The sequence below is a fragment of the Myotis davidii genome, unplaced genomic scaffold, assembly GCF_000327345.1.
Source record: "Myotis davidii unplaced genomic scaffold, ASM32734v1 scaffold96, whole genome shotgun sequence".
Classification (NCBI taxonomy): domain Eukaryota; kingdom Metazoa; phylum Chordata; class Mammalia; order Chiroptera; family Vespertilionidae; genus Myotis; species Myotis davidii.
Window position 1 is genome coordinate 7,038,137 of NW_006289416.1, and position 8,060 is coordinate 7,046,196.

The 8,060-nt window shown below is 53.6% G+C and overlaps 1 protein-coding gene across 1 annotated transcript in view; it reads right to left on the reverse strand.

Moving 5' to 3' along the window:
- The window catches only part of SALL3 (spalt-like transcription factor 3), a 103,064-nt gene that overhangs the window by 66,106 nt on the left and 28,898 nt on the right, over nt 1-8,060 (reverse strand). The window lies entirely within an intron of this gene.

The following is an 8,060-nucleotide window of genomic DNA, read 5'->3' on the forward strand; positions in this document are numbered from 1 at the left end:
TGGACTAGAACCAGGTTTATTTCTTCATGGACTTTTCTTCGTCCTCACAAACTAACCTGCCCTGATCAGAAATGTGAAGTTGAATGTTAGCAGCCACTTCCGACTTCCCGTGGCAGCTGAGAGACAGTGCGGGGGTGTGTGCCAGGGACCGCTTGTATCTGACTCCTACTGGTGTGGCTCCTGTGCCGACGGGGGTTACTGAGGCCAGGGCAGCTCATCTTTATCTCCCTCAGAAGTGAAAACACACAAAGCTTTCCCTTTTGTAATGGAACTAGACGATTATGCCTCCAACACTAACCCCAGCCGTTAAGGAGGCAGCGTTCATGTGCTCAGATCGGTGGGAACAGAAGGCAGGAGCAGGGTTGCAGCTCCCAGCTGTTGCCGGGGAGGCGGGGGCGCGGCCACATCTGGGGTGGTGTCTTTGAAGAGGCAGTTAATCTGGGGCCCAGCTAAGCCTCTTGGCTTTTCTTTGCTGCCTCTCAAACTGACACTGCTCCTGGGCGGTCACCATGACTTCATGTCCACAGGGGGTTGAGGGATGAAGGGACAATCATGGACAGTGATACCAGCAGGCACCATGGACAAAAGGGCAGCACAAATGCGCCCGCATTTCTCGATCAACTGGCAGAAGATGTGCTTTACCCGTCTTGGAGGGGCCGCACCCTCCTTGGAGACCACCGTGGGTGCCGTGTGTGCTCATCTGCGAGGAAAATCCATCAGCACGTGACTGATGCAACAGGTACCCACGTCCTTCCTGATCCTGTTGCCCTGGGCACCTGACCTCGGTAGTGTTTGGTTGACAAAACGTGTGACAGGAATAAGGGCTCAGGGAGAAGAACGAAGGAGGTGCTGGGGAAGGGGCGCTCCTGGCTGCCACACTGGGGCCACCTCCCTGGAGGGCGCTGCCATACTCTCCTGTTCCATTGCCACAGCGAGGGGCACCTGGTAAGAGGCAGTGAGGTGGAGGACATGGCGGCGGGTCAGTGTCAAAGTCAGCATCTCTGAGATTTAACCAGCAGCTGCCGACTGTGTGGGCTCCGCCTTCAGGTCTGTGGTGCAGCCTCTGCTGCGCACATCCTTGTTCCTAGACGCCCAGGATGTGCGGGGAGGCGATGCAGGCCTTCCAGATGGAGCCACCTCTCCGGAGACACTCAGACCACCTGGCAGCCTCGTCTGCAGGGTCCCTTCGCCCTGTGGCTGGGGACGGTGGGTGCTCATGTCCCCTCAGGGGGCGTCCCCTCAGAGTGCCTCCTGAGCTCCCACTGTCCCTTGTGCAGTCTCATTGGAGAGGCCCCATAACCCACCCACAGTTAGCCAGTCGATTGAGGACACGCTTCTGTGGAAACAGAGGTTCTTTCTGGCTGGAGGTGGCCATGTGCACCTGTGAAACCATGAGCTTCTGTGTAACTTTGGGTCACTTTACCCCCTGGCGGGGCCAGGCACCCGGTAAGTGACGGTGTGTGTGCACGCAGTCACCACTGCATAAGCTGCAGGAGAGTGAATTTGCAGGAGTGGGGATGGGGGATGGCGGGCGGGGAGGCAGGGGGTGTTGGTGGCCCTGAAGGCCTCCTCAGGGCAATAAAGGAAAGGCTTTCAGAAGTTTGCAAAGTGAGTTCAGCTCCAATGCCTGAGCCCGCTTTGGCGAACAACCTCAGGGCAATAAGCGTCCCCCTGATGGAAGACAGAATAGTTAGGACTTGGCCAACTCAGGGTTTCAGGTGTTTTCCCACCGCCAGGGCTGCCACGTGACGCGGTCTTGAAGGAACCATTAGCGTCAGCACTTCCTTACCCATGGGTGCTGCTGGCCGAGCTTACCTACCAGGGAAAGGCACTTTGGGAAAGTTACTGAGGCGAATTCCCCACTTCTTGAGCACAAATGGCTTTCTTTCTGAAAGTAGACATTTTCAAGCCATTAATTCCTAATGCAGACGTACCCCCGCATTGGATTTGAGAGTGGGAGGAGGGGCTGGCTGTGGGGAGGACTGACATTTAAGCAGGAGGGTGCAGGGGTGGCGGCCTACCTGATCCCTGGCTGGGCCTCCCTGTGTGGGGAGACTGCCTGCTGGAAGCACATACTCACTTCCCTCCCTCTTGCCAAATGCTGACCAAGGACCCTGGGGCGGCTTCCGGCCAGACCCTTTGAACAAGACAGGCCCCGGGGCCACCATGACTGTGTCTCTCTAAACAGACCGTGGTCCCGCCTCCATGCACGGTTTCTCTGTCCCTGTCTGTGAGTCTGATACTAGTCAGAAGCCATGCTGGACACATGAGCTCTGCTTTCAAATCCAAGCGTCATCCATACAGCACGCAGCTAAGATGTGATCCAGGAGAGAACAAGGCACAGGCACCGACATGAACTCCACCAAATGGGTGAACTCACACACAGATACTGAACTCACTCTCAAACATGTGAACTCACACACAGATGTGACCTTGCACACAATGACCTCTCATGCATGACCTCACACACAATGACTTCACACACATGACCTCACACACAGTGACCTCACACACATGACCTCACACACACACAGACATGCTGACTCACACACACTCTCCGAGGAGATGGTGCTTGAGCATGGCTCTTCTAATTTCTTCTGAAATGGTTGAGCCTTATTCCACACAACTTAAGTTTCAGTCTAATTCTTTTTATATTTTTCTGATTGATGCTTGCTCTTGATCTCTTTCCATATCCCAGGTGCTAAATCATTCTAAAAAATTAACACATTTAGCAAAGCTTTTTCAACCTTTTCTGCCTTAACCCAGGCCATCACGCAGGCTTGCAAAGGTGGAGGTGGGGCGTCTGCACACAGGCCGAGCTGCTGGGGATGTGCAGTTGCCTGTACTATGCTAGGGCATAGGCCCACAGGGCAGGGCAGTGTCAGGGGACAAGGGGGACTGCCTGTGCCCCTGGAGAGAGGGTTTGGGAGGGAGGCTGGGTTGCATTATCTGGGACTTTGGGGGTGGGGCCTGGGAGAGGTGGGGCCTGGAGCTGGAGGGGAAGCAGCGACTCCTGGAGTCTGGAGGCTGCTCTGAGAGGCAAGGAGAGCCAGGGAAGACACCGAGGGCAGGGCCCCAGTCACTGAAGGCCTGGTGCCCCACCTCAGCCCTCCTAGGCTACCGCTCACCCCTGTGCTGCCCCTTCCCCAGACTTCTCCTTCCTAAACCAGACCCACCTGAGGTGTTCCCACTCCGGGACCCCTCAGGTCCAAGTCAGAGCCCATTCTGGCCAGACAAGGGGTTTGCTTATTTTGGGTTGTAACAGGATAACTGAAATGTATCATAAGACATTTCAAATGTTCAAATTAAATAAATTAATTTACAAATGACATTCTTTTGTTCATGCAAATACAACGGGAATATTATGGAGGTTCTGGTTCTGTGGTAAATAATCCTCTCTGTAGGGGGATGGCAGAAACAGCTGCTGCTGGTTTTGTACGGCCTGCAAACTAGGAATGGCTTCTACATTGTTTTAAGGGATACAAAAGCAAGAAAAAAATAAAATTTCTTGACACAGGAAAACCACGTACAGTTTAAATTTCAGTGTCTGTAAATAAAGTCTTATTGGCACACAGCCACACATTCAGTTATGGATTGTCTGCCCTGCTTTTGGTCACAACGGCAGAGCTGAGTCACTGCGACCGATGTGCCTGAGTCACAAAGCCCGAGCTACTTACGATGTGGCCCTCACGGGAAAAGCTGTCTGTTAGGTACTGTCTAAGTTGTAAGGACAGGGAATTCCCTTCTGTGACACTTTTGAACATGCTCGAAGGCTTCCCCGTGATGAACTGGACCACACACAAGGCAAAACATTTCACCTGCCCGCTGCAACATCCGCAGTGCAGTTGGAGAAATTATCCTCTAGCAGGGAACTCCCAGGACCTTTGCCCCTGACCTTACCTTTGTGAGGCCTGGCCTGTGGACGCACCATTTGCCGGGTGAAAGGAGGCACCTGCCTGCGCCCTTCCTGAGTGTAACTGTAAACGTGGTTATTAGGAAATCTCCCTCATTGCTACGAAAAGGGCATCGCAGACGTGCGCAGCTAGTTCTCAGAGGTTCGGAGAATTGCTTTAGACGCATGGAATAAAGATGAAGTAACGGAAGCCCTTGTTTATGGATTTTATGAATGTAACGTCTAATCCCCACCCGGGGAGGGAACGTGCCCATTTGAGAGCTGAAGAAACTGAGGCTTGCAGACATTGCTCGGGGCCTCGTCTAAGCAATGGCAGCTGAGGGCTGGCTGGATTCCCGATCCTCAACACTTGCTGGATCGGCTTCTTCACTTGTCTCAGAGGATCTGCCGCTCCTGACAGCTCTTTAGGGTGATGTGGGGCACCTGCAGGGAAATATTTGTGGTCTTCATGACGGAGAAGGGTTCCCTGTAGGAGGCTGACACACCGTTGGGGGATCCTGATATCACCCCCATGTCATCCAATATCAGAGCTCCTGCTAACCCACCACAGGTGATCATCTTCAAGGACAAAGCTTCCCTGAGAGCTGACCTCTGACACAGTGCCGGGACAGGAGGCTGCTGCCCAGGGAAAGGCCTGCCCGTGGCCCTGCGGAGGCTTTGGGGCATTGCAGGGGGCGGGAGCAGGGAGAGGGAGGTGTCAGGTTACTGTCCTTCAGGATGTCCTGCTGGCCCCTGAGCAGACTTTTCAGGCGATGGGGATGGAGACAGCCCGACTGGGGTCTGGTTTGGAAACAGGAGCTGGGCCTTGGGGGCCGGTCCTTCTCTGCATGTGGTTAACCAGTGGGGGCTGTCGGAAGGTTCGCTAGCTTCCTAGCCAGTGGAAGGTTCCAGTGGGAAGAGTGCTTCTTGCTCACATTTTGAGGCCCCCTTTGTATTTCTCCTTGACCATCTTCCGCTCTGGCTTGCCTGTGGGCTCTGTGGCCCTGGGCAGGTCTCCAACGCCCTGACAGTGGTTTTCTCACCTGGAAGGTGAGGCTAAGGGACCAGCCACCTACACTGTCTCGGCATTGAGGTAAGATGACGTGTGCACACGTCACCCTGGTCCTGTAGCTGCGTTTTCTTTCTGTCATTCTTCACGGGGTCAGCACATTCCTCTTTCTCCGTCTCCGTCTCCGTCTGTCCACACGGGGCCCGATCGTCACCTCGGCCTCACACTCCATCGTCTTCCCACAGCTTCTGAGATTTGTGTCTCCAGCCGTTGTGGTTCTACCCATGGCTGTCTCCACCTGTGACATGAATGTCGTCTTGCATGGCCCACCTGGGCCTCCACGTCCACTGTTCTCCAAGGTCTGGCACCCACACGTGAACTCTGGAACCTCATTATCCGGAAAGTTCCATTGACAGCAGCAATGACTTGTCCAGGCCGCTGTCGTCAGCTCAGCTGCTGTGACAGAACGGGGGTGGGGGAGGGGGTGGGCACAGGTGGCAGACAGGCAGGTGCCACTGTCCTGGGGCTGGAATTCTCCGTCTATCAGAAACAAACAAATTGAAAGGCGACTGCTGTGGCTGCAGCTGGACCCAGGGATCGGGGCTGAGAAACGTTCAAGGGCACTGCACCGGCGGGCATTTGGGGCCTGCGGTCAGTTCTGAGGTGCTTCTGTGGGGGTAGCTACGAAATTAGTTCACAGGGTGTTTGTCTCTCTGTGTAGCTTCATTCCTGTAACACTGGGCTTGGTCAGGTACTCAGTGAGTGACCAGCACACACTGGGGTTCAGAGAGGCCCCAGCCCTTTACAGCCTGTGAGCACAGTCTTACACACTCACTCACACATATACACACACTCATAGGCACACTCACAGTCACACACACTCATATACACACTCAGCTCACACACACATTCACGCACTCACATGCACACACACACTCAAACTCACACTCATACACTCACAATCACACACACATTCACACACTCACACATACACTCACAATCACAATTACATTCACACACATGCACACTCACACACACACTCATACACTCACAATCACACACACATTCACACACTCACACACACATACACTCTCCACACACACACACACACACACACACACACAATGAGAAGACAGTCACATAATTCAGAGCAGTTGGATGGACCATGAAGGCAGGTGGTAAATCGAGGGCCAGGAGCCACAGGGGGTGTCTGTAGGGAGCACAAGGATGAGACAGGACTCTCACGTTGGCCTTGGGGGCCCGGGTCCACTTGCACCCAGGGGCTCATGGCGATCATTCGGCCCCGAGGCTGGTTTCTCATTTGTGGGCAGGATGATGGGTGCTTCCCTGACCCTTCTTCCCAGCACGCCTCGCACCTCCTGCTTCTCCAGCACAACACACAATCAGAAATTACTTCATTGCGTGTCTGTCCACGTGGGCTCCGTGAGGGTGCAGCTTCATGTCGTTATCACTCTGTCCCCCCAAGAGCCTAGAACAGTGATGGCAAACCTTTTGAGCTCGGCGTGTCAGCATTTTGAAAAACCCTAACTTAACTCTGGTGCCGTGTCACATATAGAAATTTTTTGATATTTGCAACCATAGTAAAACAAAGACTTATATTTTTGATATTTATTTTATATATTTAAATGCCATTTAACAAAGAAAAATGAACCAAAAAAATGAGTTCGCATGTCACCTCTGACACGCGTGTCATCGGCTCGCCATCACTGGCCTAGAACGTGCCGGATGCGAGAAAGGCTGACTGGTGAATAACCACACCATGGATCTTCACCAGAATCAAATGGATGAGGCGTGGAGTCTGACACACAGCAAATACTCAACAAGCATGAACAGAAGGTGTTACTGCTGTTGTCGTCACCTGTGGACGGGTTACAGACTCACACTGTAGCCATGGGCCTAATGCAGCCGCCAACATACAAACTCCATAAGGTCAGGAGGCACTTGATGAGCCCCAACATCCTGGTCCCTGGTGGGCGCGTGGGGCCTGCTACCTGAGTGAATCACAGGAGTGTCATCGTCCCCGGCTCGGTGTGAGGCAGGCACCCTGGTCCCGATGGCTACTATTGGGCTTTTCCTGGTGGAGCACGCATCAGTGGATGGGCCTGGGCCTGGGGTGCCGGAGGTGAGCAAAGATTGGCACATCCCCAGGGGGTCTGTCTCACTTCTGGGGGGACTGGCAGCGCCGGATGCCCCTGACTTTCCAGAGAGCTGTGGGCCCTGGGGGGCGGTGTGTGTGTGTGGGGGGGCAAATTGGAAAACCACACATGGTGGCCTGCCGCTCTCCCAGATTGCTTCTTGGGCAGATTCGGTGTGTGGGTGGCCTGTCCTTGTCGGCTCTGATAGGCAACATCACAGGACTAGTGGCCTTTATTCACACAATGATTTTATTCACTCACTGGCTTGACTTGGTTTAAAAAAAAATCTGACATCGGATAGCTGAGCAGCGTCTCACCCACATGGGAGCAGCTGTGCCCCCCTGCACTCCCTGCCCCCCCATACCCCACTACGGCAGGCATGCCCACGGAGCAGGGCGTTTGCAGGACTCAGCGGGGACCGTCTCTGAAAACCAGAGGAGCTGCTTTGCAAGGCAGTGAGTGAAAAGACGTATTTTCAGAAGCCATTGCGTTCTCAGACATGAGCTCCCGGTTTTACAAAATGTAATGTTCAGGTGGAGCAACCCCATTTCTTTTCTTCTCCTGCTTGTTGAAAAATCATTTTCTTCTTGGCCTGCAAACAAGGCTTGTAAAACATCCACTCTTTCTCATTGATTTTTCAGGAGAAAGGAATTAGCCAGAGCAGGTACCTTGTTAGAAACAGATTATGCATAAAAGGAAAGCGGAGTGCTTTGGGATGAAAAGCCCCGGTCACCCCGATGCTGCAGGCTGGCCTCGGGGACAAGTGCCTCTTAGGTCATTTCAAACCCAGGCCCGGTCTTGGGGCCCTCAGGGGATTAAGGAATAAAACAACACCCATTGTCCTGGTCCTAACTCGGGTTAATTGAGACTTGTGCTCCTCTACGTTCTGAAACGTTGTGCAGGGTGGAATTGAGTGCGCTGCTGCGGCTTTGCACTGTGCAAATGAGAATGAAAACTGCAGATGGTAGCTCTGCTCTAGAGAAAGTGAGGGGGGGGGGGAAAG